Below are 16,569 nucleotides of genomic sequence, written 5' to 3' on the forward strand. Positions count from 1 at the left end.
ATCAGGGTCACTTACTCATAGACCCAGGCACCGGGACTGTGGTAATCTTCTTATAGTTGTTATCCATGGCCTCCTTCCTTCTAAAATCAACTTTTCAAATTATGCTAATGAGTCGGAAGGCCTTAAGGAGGTGTTTCCAGAGTCCCCCCTGTGCTCTTTCTCCCCTCTCTCTGCTCTCTGAGCACTTCCCCCACTCTCCTGCTCTATTCTCATGGCAGCAGCGCACAATTGGAGGGAAGAAGTGCTGAAGGAACAGGGGGAGGGGGAGACATTGGGGCTTATTTACTAAGTGTTGCAGATCGCACTTTTGTTGGATTGTTCATGGTTTTAAGGATTTGTGCAGCTAAGACAAGTATTTAACAGGGGTCTGCGCTGGGATTGTGTTGCACGCGATAGGATTGTGTGGCAATCGCACCGGCTTTCACGCGACAGAAATCAGGGGGGCGGGCGGTCGAACGATCTGACTGATTCGGACTGAGGGCGGGATTTAAGATTCAAATTGTGTCGCAAGACTATGCACAGAGGTGCATTATCGTCGGACACTCCATGCCCCATTATAACAACCTGTGAAGACAGAGCACCCACAGGAGTCCTTCTGACACATTAGCATAATTTCAAACGTTGATTTTTTTAAAAAAACAAGGAGGTCATGTACAACAAGTATAAGAAGATTACCACAGTCCCGGTGCCCGGATCTATAAGTAAGTGTCCCTGGTTTATCATGATGGATTTTGATGGTAGATTATTATTAGAATATTTTTTTAAGGATTCTGTTATATAGTGGGACCATATACAACACATCAGATTGTATGTATATATCCTCACCACAACAAGTGCATTTTTGCTACTAGTCACACCATACTATTGCATTAGCTGCTATTGGACACAAGCCATCGAAAGTCCAAACTTGTTATACAGTCTAGTCAACAAAGCTAACAATTAACCACCACCCCCCCCTCCATATGAACACTAATGCCCTCATCAGTTGTTTTCCCATCAGTTGACATGGGAATACCAATCATAGTAAAGAAGCTTCTCTGTGCCTTTTCCTGCTTCTTTCCTGTAGTGAGAAATTTATCTATAATAATAAGTCTATGAGGATGTGGAGGTGACACAAGAGCTTACAGTCTATGAGGATGAGGAGGTGACACAAGAGCTTACAGTCTATGAGGATGAGGGGGTGACACAAGAGCTTACAGTCTATGAGGATGAGGATGTGACACAAGAGCTTACAGTCTATGAGGATGAGGGGATGACACAAGAGCTTACAGTCTATGAGGATGAGGGGGTGACACAAGAGCTTACAGTCTATGAGGATGAGGGGGTGACACAAGAGCTTACACTCTATGAGGATGAAGGGGTGACACAAGAGCTTACAGTCTATGAGGATGAGGGGGTGACACAAGAGCTTACAGTCTATGAGGATGAGGGGGTGACACAAGAGCTTACAGTCTATGAGGATGTGGAGGTGACACAAGAGCTTACAGTCTATGAGGATGAAAGGGTGACACAAGAGCTTACAGTCTATGAGGATGTGACACAAGAGCTTACAGTCTATGAGGATGTGACACAAGAGTTTACAGTCTATGAGGATGAGGGTGACACAAGAGCTTACAGTCTATGAGGATGAGGGGGTGACACAAGAGCTTACAGTCTATGAGGAGGAGAAGGTGACACAAGATCTTACAGTCTATGAGGATGAGGGGGTGACACAAGAGCTTACAGTCTATGAGGATGAGGGGGTGACACAAGAGCTTACAGTCTATGAGGATGAGGGGGTGACACAAGAGCTTACAGTCTATGAGGATGAGGAGGTGACACAAGAGCTTACAGTCTATGAGGATGAGGGGGTGACACAAGAGCTTACAGTCTATGAGGATGAGGGGGTGACACAAGAGCTTACAGTCTATGAGGATGAGGGGGTGACACAAGAGCTTACAGTCTATGAGGATGAGGGGGCGCAGCACTCATCGCATCCCCCAAGCATAGTGTTTTCATTCCGCGTCACGGCACTCGTCACCTCTCCCAGCATAGTGTTCACTCCATGGCACGGCACTCGTCACGTCCCCCCAGCATAGTTTTTAGTCCGCTTTACGGCACTCATGTCCCCCCAGCATAGTGTTCACGGCACTCGTCACGTCCCCCCAGCATAGTGTTCAGTCCATGGCGTGGCACTCGTCACGTCCCCCCAGCATAGTGTTCAGTCCATGGCGCGGCACTCGTCACCTCCCCCCAGCATAGTGTTCAGTCCAGGGCGTGGCACTCGTCACGTCCCCCCAGCATAGTTTTTAGTCCGCTTTACGGCACTCATGTCCCCCCAGCATAGTGTTCACGGCACTCGTCACGTCCCCCCAGCATAGTGTTCAGTCCATGGCGTGGCACTCGTCACGTCCCCCCAGCATAGTGTTCAGTCCATGGCGCGGCACTCGTCACCTCCCCCCAGCATAGTGTTCAGTCCATGGCGCGGCACTCGTCACCTCCCCCCAGCATAGTGTTCAGTCCATGGCGCGGCACTCGTCACCTCCCCCCAGCATAGTGTTCAGTCCATGGCGCGGCACTCATCACGTCCCTCCAGCATAGTGTTCAGTCCGCGTCGCGGCACTCGTCACCTCCCCCCAGCATAGCGTTCAGTCCTCAGCGAGGCACCTGTCACGTCCCCCCAGCATAGTGTTCAGTCCTCAGCGAGGCACCTGTCACGTCCCCCCAGCATAGTGTTCAGTCTGTGTCACTCATCACCTCCCCCCAGCATAGTGTTCAGTCCATGGCGCGGCACTTGTCACCTTCCCCCAGCATAGTGTTCAGTCTGTGGCACGGCACTCGTCACCTCCCCCCAGCATAGTGTTCAGTCCATGGCGCGGCACTCGTCACCTTCCCCCAGCATAGTGTTGATTCTGTGGCGCGGCACTCGTCACGTCCCTCCAGCATAGTGTTCAGTCAGTGGCGCGGCACTCGTCACCTCCCCCCAGCATAGTGTTCAGTCCTCAGCGAGGCACCTGTCACGTCCCCCCAGCATAGTGTTCAGTCTGTGTCACTCGTCACCTCCCCCCAGCATAGTGTTCAGTCCATGGCGCGGCACTCGTCACCTTCCCCCAGCATAGTGTTCAGTCTGTGGCACGGCACTCGTCACCTCCCCCCAGCATAGTGTTCAGTCCATGGCGCGGCACTCGTCACCTTCCCCCAGCATAGTGTTGATTCTGTGGCGCGGCACTCGTCACGTCCCTCCAGCATAGTGTTCAGTCAGTGGCGCGGCACTCGTCATGTCCCTCCAGAATAGTGTTCAGTCCATGGCACGGCACTCGTCACCTCCCCCCAGCATAGTGTTCAGTCTGTGTCATGGCACTCGTCACGTCCCCCCAGCATAGTGTTCAGTCCATGGTGCGGCACACGTCACCTCCCCCCAGCATAGTGTTCAGTCTGTGGCGCAGCACTCATCACCTCCCCCCAGCATAGTGTTCAGTCTGTGGCGCAGCACTCATCACCTCCCCCCAGCATAGTGTTCAGTCTTTGGCGTGGCACTCGTCACTTCCCCCCAACATAGTGTTCAGTCTGTGTCACTCGTCACGTCCCCCCAGCATAGTGTTCAGTCTGTGGCACGGCACTCCTCACATCCCCCCAACATAGTGTTCAGTCTGTGACACTCGTCACGTCCCCCCAGCATAGTGTTCAGTCTGTTGAGCGGCACTCCTCACGTCCCCCCAACATCGTGTTCAGTCTGTGGCACGTCACTCGTCACATCCCCCCAGCACAGTATTCAGTCTGTGGCACTTGTCACATCCCCCCAGCATAGTGTTCAGTCTGTGGCACTCGTCACGTCCCCCCAGCATAGTGTTCAGTCTGTGGCACGTCACTCGTCACATCCCCCCAGCACAGTGTTCAGTCTGTGGCACTTGTCACGTCCCCCCAGCATAGTGTTCAGTCTGTGGAGCGGCACTTGTTACATCCATGACCACGGACTGATCACAGATTAATGTGAAACCAGCCTATGACAATCTGAAGTACAGATAATTGGGCTCCAAAGCGTCATGTTACCCGCTGACTCTACGACAAACGTGTTATCATCCTCTAAACATCCCTTTGGATTTGTATGTATTCCATGATGCACAACTCCACATGACATGATGCAAGGAAGGCGCCATTACGGCGGTAGGTGACTACAGGACAGGCACGGACGCCGTGTGCTGCTGAGGAATATCCCAGTATTACAGAGAGCGCCTGCACACAGCTGTTCTCATGGACCGGCGCCAGATCCAGTTTGTAAACATCTCACTTGCTTTGCATCAGTCAATGACATTTATAACTAATTCCAGATCTGCCAGAGAATGGTCAAGGGCCGGGATTACGACATCCGATGTGGTAACTGTATCTCTCCCTCCATGAATTTCCGTTTGTTTACACTGTCTCCAATCTGATGAGGTCAATTTGATCCGCTACAGGAGACTAGAAAACAAGCAGATGATGCGGAATAACAATATCCATACTAATCGCTGTCTTCTGTAAAAGATAAACTGCTTCCTGTAAAGCACGGGACACTATTCTTGGTATAATTCAGACCTATATAGACTCTAAAAGGGAGATTTATCAGGTAAAACTGTTCTAATTGTCCATGGCAACCAATCAAAGCTGTTTTTTTATATGCAAATAAGCACTTTGGTGCACTATGGGCGTGGCCATCCAATGCAGTGCACCCTAAATTGCCCAGTTTTACCTAAAACCTTACAAACAGCCTTGGATAACAGTGTGGAAACTGGTCAAAAAAGTTATTTTGCAGAGAAACCCCCAACCTATATTGACATGCACCCCCAGCTCAACCGAGCATGCACGTAATATGCAACTATGAAGTATCAAGTTGTCCTTTAGAACGGTTTATTTTAGCAAAAAACTAGCTATACCCGGTATTACACTGATTTGAATGGAATGAGCTGCAATACCAGATACAGCCTATAGACAAGAGTGGCGCTGTTCTCACCATTTTCCAGTACATACAGATGACATACTCCATTAACCTATGGCTATAGATCCTCATTATTGTCAGCAGTTATAAATATATCTCGCCAAACCGGGTAAGCGGTAATTAGGCTCTAACCTGACATCATCAAGGGCTGGAGTCATGTAGGTAATAAAGTAATCTGTCCGCAGTAAACTCACGCCGCACGCTCTTTGATAACTCCAATCCTGCTGAACAAGTTACTGCTCAGAGTTTAACCCCCTTCATAAAACTTCCTCTTAAGTTTTGATTGACGTCAATAAAAGAAATATAGAAAACATCATTACAGAGGCCATGACACGGTCTGCTGGAGGAGAAAAGAGATCCGGAATAACCTGCTTCCAGGAAAACTGCTGACACATCAAGGATTCCCATAGAAAGTACTCTTTAAAGGGGTTGTCATCCCTTATCTAAAGGATAGGGGATAACAATCTGATTGAGGACCCCCACTATTCACAGGAACAGGGGTCCCATAGTGATCAATTGCCTCTTCATTCTTTTCCGAGCACAGCTCAGTACATTGCAAACACCAAGAGCAATGGACGTTACATAAAAAGGCTTGTGAAATAGTTACGTTGGTACATAGCTAATACAGTTGAAGAATGAATGGAAAATATTCTATAGTATAGAATAACCATCAATGTTATTTTGATCTAAAAAGGCATCTAGACCCTTTTTGAAGCTCTCTGCTGCCCCTGCTGTGATCAGCTCCTGAGCTCGGCTATTTCACAGATTTACAGTTCTTACAGTAAATTGGCCTTGTCTTCTCTGGAGATTAAACCTTGTTTCTTCCAGACGGAGACAGTGCCCCCTCGGCTTTTGATTTGATTTAACCTGGAACAGGTGTGGCGCTGTTTTTTGAAAAAAGCAGCCATGTTTTTCAACCATTTTTGTCCGGACAACCCCTTTAATTTGCATTCCCTCTTCCATTACATGGCCAATAAGACTTATTTTGCCTACATGGCACTCCCCAGTATGCCCTAAATCGCTGCTAATTTGTGAGGCCATTAGTAGCAGTTTTTTGGTCTGCAGAGGTAAATGTCTGTAATAGTGCCTGATTAGACTTACATTGTAGTGCTGTTATAAGGCCTGTTAAGGGTTAGACATCTATGATTGCTTCCTAGAGGCACTATTTATTTTTTTCTAAGGGGTAATTTGTGTAAAATGGTGATTACTTGGCTCCTTCAGGGTAATAACTGTGTCACTGGAGATAAAACAACCACCAGAATTGCTTTGAAGTCGTATATAGAAGCACAAAAATAACCAGGACAAGACGTTTGCCACATAGAAATATCTATCCTGAGGATCGACACTCCCCTATGACATCCCGGGGAGCGTCAATCTTCAGGAAAATGGTGATAAGCCCCCGAAACTGGCACTTAAATGTTTTTAAAGAGATAGCACCCACAATCGATGCCAGCACTGATCGCATGCTCCGAATTCTCCCAACCACAGGGTCAGTTAGGAAAGCCCTGGTTATGAATGTAGCGCCATCATTGGCTGGTACTGGCCTATCAGAGCACTAGACTGTTGGAACCCAGTCCCTCACAGTCCAATCATTTCCATACTCTCATTGTCATTTTAGCAGAGCCCCTGGGGTACAAGTACAGTAGAAACCCCTGAGAAGTGACCCCATTATGGAAAGTGCTCCCTAGGGGTACAGCGAGCATTTTAACCGCCCAGATGTCCAAAAAGCAATAGACAGTGAATGGTGCAGAGTAAAAATTGCAATTTTGTTCTCAAATTTTACATTTTAATACCAAATATATTGGGGCACATGTACTAAGGGCCCTGCACCAGTTTTCTGACGGACTCTGCACATTCTTTTAGGTGCAAACTGCTTTCACAGGTATTTAAGAAGTGCCTTCACCACATTTGTGTTGCCAGATTTAACATGCAAAGTCTGACAAAAATTGTGTTGCACGCCCCATGTTAAAGGTGCACCAAAATACAAATACCTTGTGCCCAGCTGATGTCTTGTAGGTGTACAATTTGGCTTAGGACACATTCACACATTACAGTTAAACTACATCTCAACTGAAGTGCATTCAGTGTTTTAGGTGGTTTTTGATGCAGTTTCTCAATTGAACAGGTTAAAAACATATATTTAAAACTCCTCTACAACAATATGTTAATGAGATGCAGTTTTAACTACAATGTGTGAACGCACCCTGAAAGAGTAAACTTTCCTAATGCAAAAATGTCAATTCCAGGCAGTAATTATGTTGATTGACGAGAGAAAAAGCATAAAGGAAGGTGAAAGAAAGGCTCATAATAATATGTGGAGTTACTATAAAGTGCTTACTTTTATTGATTATCGCTTGTTACTTGTTCCTGGCCGCACTGTTTTGTGGGCACCATATAATATGCTTATTCTTACTGATCAGAACTTATTTTTCTATATGGGTCACTTTGGCTTAGTTTAATACCCAATGAAACAATTGTAGATATTGAGCTGTTGGCAGGGAGCAGCATGGTGGCCGGGTAGTGATGTCACAGCACAGGGATCCGGAACAAGCTCTGTATATGACATCATAATGTAAAGGAAGCAAGAAAACATCTGTACACAGTCACATCGACGCCATTTTTATTAGTTGATGCTTTGCTGAAACTTTGGCTCCGGAAGTGCGAACTAGACTAGACAGTATATTCTAGTGTTTTTATCCAGGTTTTATTTTATTCATAGTTTTTTTTTCTTCACAAGGCCCAGAGCCTTTAACAGAACTTAGTTCTTAATATTTAATATCACCATCATGAGCTCCCACGAGCTCCACCAGCTAAAGGCTGACAACCAAGCCTGGCTCCAGCGACCCGAAAATAGAGGTGAGTGACAAGGTTGGGAATAGTTATACAACATTCTCTATCCATCACCAGTGCTGATAGATAAGCGGTCCAAACCTAACACAGTGTATAAGGCAACTGTAATCTGGTGGTTACCATAACAATCCTATAATGTGTGTCCAGTATGCAATGAGGACAGGTGCCCATAGGGTGCAGGAGAGGGTGCTGACAGTGTCACTTCTCACTGGTCTCAGGGGCTTATAGGACTGTAAATCCGTTAAGTGACTTTCCCAATGTTCGGGAGGGCAAGAGCTTGCATCTCAGCCTCCAGGCCCTATCCTCTCCTGGTAGGATTATCTCAGATTCTCTAAATCCAGTTATTCTGACCCCTTCTGGTGCTATCACCCTCTCTGCCACAATATAACTATGACCCCCATCCACTCCCTGCATCTATTTATCTGTGTAAGCCATGTATATCTCTACAGCTTGGCTTCCACGGATGGCAGTGTACATGGATTGGGTTCCTCAAAGTAGAGATGTTGGTTCTCCATCCCGGGAAGGTTCTAGATTCCTGATTCTCTCTGTGATATTATGTAGCTGATAGTGTGAAGGTTGCCTGTCTGCATATAGCGCCGCTCTGTTCCACTGCCGGACATCTCTCATTACAGGATCTTTCACTTCAACATATGCTTGTACTCCTATAGGTCAGACAATATTACTTGACCGGTTGAGGTCACAGAGCAGATCCACAGCAGAAACACGTGGAACCACAACTCGTGATATAACCAGAGGAAGACGCAGAGCTGCTCCCCAATCCAGCAGGGAAAGAAGCCGATCGCCTCTGTCGTCATCTTCACGCCAACCGTCCCAAGCATCAGGAGAGAGCAGCCGGCCGGAAAGAAGATCTGCTATGTCCCCACATATATTTAATATCCTAATTCGGCTGCAGGGGATGGGGGTAATGAGCAACCAGCGGCCCCTCATACAAACTCCAGGGAACGTCCCCATCCGGAGAGAACCGCACCCTAACAGGAGGGCGCAGCAGATTGCCACCCTGCCCATCCATAGTGTCACCGCCGCAGAGTCAGACACATGTTCTATCTGTCTGAATGAATATGAGACCAAAGAGAAGGTCACAGAACTACCCTGCAGGCACATATTTCACCCCTCCTGCATCGTCCAATGGCTTCATCACAATCCCCACTGCCCATTGTGTCGCTCAAGATGCTTCCAGTAAATTTACAGATTCTGAGTCCAGCAATAAGAACAACACCGGACTTACGGTGCAAAGAGGGGGCACCACCGGGTTGCTTAGCGCTGGATGACGAAGATGTTTTATGCTTTGGTAGATAATCAATCAGAATGTTTGTGGCCTCCTTTTGAGTTTTGAGGAGTATTTTTTGACGAGGAGGAGGGTTTTTTTTGTGAGCGGATGGGGTAACTCATGTTGTAAACAAATGTTTACAACAATCTTAGTACAAGGAACAGGAAATTGTTTTTATAATGAGATTGTTAGAACTTGTATAACAACTATTTTCTTTTTGGCAAACACCTTTTTGGTTCAGTTAAAAGGGGTTGCAATGGGTGCCAGCATGGCTCCATGCTATGCCAACATTGTCATGACTGCCCTGGAGGAGGAATTGATCTATGTATCCCACCACTTCCAACATGTTCTGAGGTGGTGGAGATACTTAGACGACTCTTTCAATTCCATGCGTTCCTCAATTCTATTAAATTCACATTAGTTTACTCTACAGAAACAGTATAGTTTCTAGATGTACAAGTCATACGTACTGACCCGGGACTTAGTACGGACCTTTATACCAAACCGACCAATAGTAACACTATCCTTCGATATGAGAGTAGTCACCCTCGACCCATGGTAAAATCATTACCCCTAAGTCATTTTTTAAGGGTTAAAAGGATATCCTCTGACAATGATAAGTTTAAAAAAAAAATGTGGGAAAAATTGCCTCTAAATTTCGATGTAGGGGCTATTCAAAAAAAGTAATCAAAAAGAATTTGACCATAGCAAATGAAAAAAGGAGACAAGAATTGCTGGTCCCTGCAACGAAAAAGGAATCTTTGACCAGAATTTCATTAGTTTCTACATTTAATGATAATAGTGACAGAATCTTAACAATAATAAGGAAACATTGGCGGATTTTGGCCAGTGAACCCACTGGAGTTGCTGAATTTAGTAATCCCCCACTTTTTCCTTTTAGGCGTTCAAAAAAACTACCCTTGATTTAAAAACTAGATTTACCCAGCATCGGTATACAAGCCGCATACGCAGACTGGATTTACCAGTCAGCAGACATTTTACGGACAAAGGTCATAAAGAATCACATTTAAAATTCCAACTCATTGACCATATCCCTCCTCCTAGGAGAGGAGGGAATAGAGAATCCATGTTAAGAAAGAGAGAATTGGAGTGGATACATCGCCTACACACACTACAACCTGGTCTGAATATTGAATCAATTTGAGTACCATAATATAGAGTGTTGTGTAATTGAAGCAGCTGTATGACCGGTGAATTATGCATTAGCTTTTCTGTTGATCCTCTAAAGTATAAAGTATATGTTATTAGGGGAGAATTCCCCCTCCAGCGATATTTTACCACAATACCAATTTTTTCTTTTGTTTCCTTAGATTTCCTCTTCGGTGAGACTACTAAACCCCGTACATCTCTGAACATATTTATTTCCACACATGAAGAGTCGGCTTATGGTTGAAACTGGTTTATTTTATTTTCTTTTTCAAGATTGTTACCCAGGTCTATACCTTCTTATGCAGAGTGTCAATGGGATGATAGCGGATACACGAGGAGATTGACAATTCACGGCCATCCAGTGTTCTGCAAGTCCTAGTATACTGGTGCACTCCAGTGAACTCCGACGGACATAAGCGCAGCAGCGACACCTGGTGGACATGGGGCGGACTACCTTAGTGAATCGCCGGAAGACCCGAATCCTCGACGGAGAACCCGCCGCTGGATCGCGAATGTACCGGGTAAGTAAATCTGCCCCAGTGTGTTTACGACGCTTGGCTAGGAAAAAGACCAATGATACTTACATTTCCATGCGCCAGGGCTTATTCCGGCTTATTCCGGCCCCTTCCCCTATACGGTTAGGGACAATTAGGGTCATTGTTGTGCACCCAGGACTATTAAAGTGCACCCCTGCCCCAACTATCTAATGCATCTACATGACATTTATACTTACCTTTTACTGTCCTTTGGTGGTTACTCTTCATGATTTTCTTGCACATGGTCTAATCGATGGTCAATATCTGTAGTTCCGAAACTGAGAAAACACAACCTTGGAGACTTATCTATCAAGCTTGTATTGAGACAGGTATGTGACCGACCATATTGATATGCATGCTGAGTAGTATCTAAACTAAACTAACAGCGTCCCTTACCATACATAAGAAATGCTCCCTTGGGGACTATAATTTTAGAACCAAACTATATCTATATTTTTTTATCTTTTGTTATTGTTAAATTAAAAGTTAAGTTTTAATAGTTTCATTCACCTATTTTGTGCTTGTTCTGTTACACACATCAGCTCCGGGAGAAAGCCTGTTTGTGGTTTGTTACTATGTAGCAGATATCTAATTTACATGTTTTTCATTAATTAAATGAATGAGACGATGGGGCAGTCCTTAAAGGGCATCTACCACCAAGATTCTACCATAAAGGCCCTTTATTACATCTATATGCAAATTTTTTTATGCGGCTGCTGGGGCGTGGAGTAGCCGGACATGAGGCTACTCCACGCCCCAGTAGCCGCATAAAAAAATTTGTTTTGTAAAAGACACCCGGGACGTGAGGATTAGCCCAAAAAAGGGCTATCCTCACGTCCCATCCATCCACCTACCACCCCTTCTACCTTTATAGGTAGAATCGGGGTGGTAGGTTCCCTTTAACCAAGAGGTAGCATCGATTGATTTTAACATGCAGAGCACTTAATATTTTGCACATGCTCTTTTATCTATATATCCCCTGCTGAGCTCTGTTTGCTGGGACTGCTGATGATATCAGCCCCCTGTTAGTGTGACAGCCCGATCGTGACGTTGGCCGTGTGAGCATGTGCACACAGTGTCATAGGCACAGGCAGGGCTCCTCCCGGCCGATGTGTAAGGTCATATGACTGAAACACTGCTACAGGCCCTTACATCGGGCCATGATCTGCAGCCCTTATCAGACAGCATGTATCCCGAGAGGGAGCAAAGTTGCCTGGGTTAGGGAGATCGCACTGGTTTCGGACGCCATCTTGACTACTGTCCACCATTTTAAGTATTAGCCAGGGGTCACGCCAGGGGGTCACGCCAGGGGGTCAAAGCACTGTCCAGGTAATGTCATGATTTAAACTTCATTTTATGTAACCGGTTTGCCCGCCTGCCAACTAATTCCCTTTGACATTTAATGAGAAGTCAGCCTGTCCTTGATGCTGCATAATAATATGATTCTGGAGACAGTTTATCTCCTTCTTCTCAGGGAAATTAGTATAAACAATGCAGCAGTGGAATAAACGAGAGAGAAGATCTTTACATACACTAACGAGACTGACGTGTCTTGGTTTTATGTTCAAGTTCTTGGTACCAGGACAACCCTGAAAGGGTTAATTTGAAGGTCACTGTACAACATGAAGTAAGGGCGGTTAGGCCCTAGATAAAAAATCTCTAACACCTGTATAGCAGTCTATTTTGCATATAGATCCGTTATCGCGACCTCTGGCTTCAGTGCCTAGGCAAGCTTGATCTTTGTGGCTCCATTGAGAACCAATGATCCACCAATAAGGATATGGGGTTCTGGGGTTTGTCTTTATGCTTCATCATTGTCCTTTATTGAACTACATAGATTGATAACATTTAAGATCCTCTTCAAAGCTGAGGTTCATGAGAAGAACACAATGAGAGTTTTTGTTAAACCATATCTTTCACGTATCTGCACACATGACGGAGAGAATACAACAAGAAACTGTTTTGCTCTAACTTTTAGTACACCTGTCATACACCTCTTTCGAAGAATGAGAAATTACTACAGGAAGGCGGATTGACCGATTTCAAGATATTCCAGTTCTTCTTGATACAGTTTACGAACCACATCACCCCCTTTAAAGCCGCTGAGTCAGTAATACATGGAAGTCTGTAAAACTGCTGTGTAAGGCTGAAAATTGAAGATCTTGTTTGGCTGCTAATCAATGAAAACCAACTGAGTTTGACAATTTTATGGAACTCAGCAAATTAGTCTCACCTTATCCCATCATCCCTTTAACAACCTCTCGTAAATCAAAATACATTAACTTGTTGTCAAACATAGGAAAGACCAATGAACCAATCCTTATATTAGTTTAGGTGCATGAAAAATATATTCCATTTTTTCTCCGGGTTCTTAAGCCAGCCATATATTAATATGACCAACAACTATATTTGTTGACCCCCCATGTTACGTTATTATGCTCGATACAGCCAAGTGTGCATGTGTTTTCAGTGGGGAGAGGACAGTGAGCAAGAAAATTCTTGTGGCAGCGCATCTTCTGTGTTGAGAACTGGGTAACCCTCATACATATTTGATATTTGATAGGTCCAACTGGTTTGGTCAACTTCGAGTCACAATAATATAAGTTTAATTTCTCAATATTCCAGTACAGGCAGTCCCCGGGTTACGTACAAGATAGGGTCCGTAAGTTTGTTCTTAAGTTGAATGTGTATGTAAGTTGAAACTGTATATTTTATAATTGTAGCTCCAGACAGATGTTTTTTTTTTGCCCCAGTGACAATTGGAGTTTCAAAATTTTTTGCTGTAATGGGACCAAGAATTATCAATAAAGCTTCATTACAGGCACCTTTAAGCTGATTAATGCAGTCTGGGAATATAGTAAAGCATCTAGAGAGCATCACCAGAGGTCACAGTGGGCAGAGGGGTCCATCTGTAACTATGGGTCATCTGTAAGTCCGATGTCCTTAAGTCGGGAACCGCCTGTACTTCATAGTTTATTTGACATTAGGCATAAAGAAAAAGTTATTGAAGGAAAAATTATCAGGGATCCGGAACCTGTGTTATGGTGGGGGATGTATGTCAGTTGCCTACAAGTGACATTTTTCTGCCAAACTCTGGACCAAACCCATAACTGCTGAACTGATCGGACTTGCAGAGTTCAGTTCAGCAGTTCTATGTTTGGGGGGAGGATGTAAAGGCCCTGAGAAAGTTTGTCAGAAGAGACTTAGTTTTTCCAGGCACCTTCACTGTGATGATGTCATTACATGTGTTCTGAAGGATAAAAGATGTGAATGTACTTGGCTTCTTGGCACAGGACGCCCAAACAAATTAAAAAAAATTATTATATGTGCCCAAAGATGGAAAAAGTGAAAAATAAAAGCTGATGCTGCAAATAGTCTTTATTACTATCTTAATTTAATTTAAAAGAATTAAAAAATGTATGACCTTATAGGTCTAGATCTCACTAATTGATGGAGCACCACTCTGTACTATATGACATATGAATTGCCAAGCACAGCACTCAGCTATCTCCAACAGCTATCTCTTGCCAGATCAGTCCCTGTACCCTCGGGTCACACAATCTAATATAAACAGTAAATAGGAATGCAGGAGATACCTGAGTGCCGTACTTGGCAATTTCCCACACTCCCATAACACTGAATGGATCAGCAGGACACATTCTTAATGAGCGGGGATCCAAGCAATCAGATACCGTAGTTAAAGGGGTATTCCCATAAACAACAAAATTTCATGTGCATAGAGGATACATTTTTGATCGTGATTGGTTTCTCTATGCATTTTGATTCCAACTTCTGGCTTCAGCTCAGGTTTTTGACCTGCGCTCTATATATTGCTACAGGACTTCTTGCTTGGCCCAAAGGGCAGCTAAGGGTGTCTTACCGTCCACTGATCTGGCAATCAAATAGGGTGTTGGACTGGTGTGCCTAAGATGAGTTTGCCTATACAATATTCCTTTATGAAAATTCCTTAAACATTGATGACCTTAAATGTCTTTCTAATCACCAAATACATTATACAACCTCAGCACCCTTGACACACGGCCATGGTCTTACCGGGCCATTCCTGGGCACCGCATAGGGCAGGGTGCAGGAAGGAGGGGGGTGACCATTCATCATCCTTCCCCTCTCTATAGGAAGCTGGACAGTTGCACCTTAAATCCGGCAAGAGATAGAACATGTGGCTGTGTGTTACCTGTATTAAAATGGTACGGTATGGAGGGGCACACAGCCGTAAAAAAAAAAAAAAACATACGTGTGCGAGGGGTCTAAGGAGAGCCTGAGTAGGTGAAAACCTAGCACTGACCTGCAGCTAGGTAAAATATTTGTTATATCACCACCCCTGCAGGTAGGTTTGCAATTTATGGCCCTCCTTTCTTAGAAATAAGTACATGTAATAACCTATGAACTACATACATTTATACTACATACATACTACATACATACATACTACATACATACATACATACTACATACATACATTCATACTACATACAAACTACATACATACTACATAAATACTACATACATACATTCATAATAAATACATACTACATACATACATACTACATACATACATTCATACTACATACATACTACATACATACATTCATACTACATACATACATATGTACATACTACATACATACTACAGACATACTACATACATACTACATATATACTACATACATACTACATACAAACTACATACAAACTACATACATACTACATACATACATTCATTCATACTACATACATACATACGTACGTACTACATACATACTACATATCATACTACAGACATACATTACATTTGTAGGTTCCCGAACCCAATAATTCACAAAGTTAAAAAGTCTTTACATCACGTTATCTGTAAATCTTATCCTATAATTGTATAGTATTGTAAATGAACACTGCAAAACCAGTCTATGATGGGACCAGAACTAATCTGGCAGTTTAGCCTGAGGGTTGCAATGGCTAGACCTGCTACCTATTACTTACTATGTAAGACAATCCTAAACCTGTAATAAACCATTACAATATAACTAAGCTTCTCATACAGTGACAGATGCACTAATTACATATGAAACAATCCTTCTTGAATATAAACAGTATATAGGAATATAAAATACAAGATGGCGAAGTGAAAGCTATTATTATCTGTTATCAACCACTTCCAGCAAAAATTTAATACCATAATTGCCAATCATTTAAAATAGCTCCTAGGGACACTCTGCAGCTAAGACCAGTGATTCTTACCGCAGGCAATACTAGGTTGGCTTTGACAAACCACAGAGAGGATACAGTTCATAGATTGTAAGCTCTTGTGAGCAGGGCCCTCATTCCTATTATTTCATCTGACAATGTTATTACTCTGTAATGTCTTATTTTTCTTGTATATGTCTCCCATGATCTGTAAGGCGATCTGGAATATGGTGATGCTATACAAATAAAGATTTATTATTATTGTTATTATGATTATTATTACTACTACTGCGGTGGACAGTTTTTATAACGGTTATGATGTCACTTGTCATATAATTATATGCCTATAAACAGTATGAATAAGACAATGAATGACATATACCGTCAACATGCAGTATATAGGAATTGTATATACAGTACAGACCAACAGTTTGGATACACCTTCTCATTCAAAGAGTTTTCTGTATTTTAATGACTATATCATAATATCATAGTATCATAGTTTATAGGGTTGAAAAAAGACACATGACCATCAAGTTCAACCAAGGAAGGGAAGGGATTGGATGAGGAAG

The sequence above is a fragment of the Engystomops pustulosus genome, chromosome 2 (assembly GCF_040894005.1).
Source record: "Engystomops pustulosus chromosome 2, aEngPut4.maternal, whole genome shotgun sequence".
Classification (NCBI taxonomy): domain Eukaryota; kingdom Metazoa; phylum Chordata; class Amphibia; order Anura; family Leptodactylidae; genus Engystomops; species Engystomops pustulosus.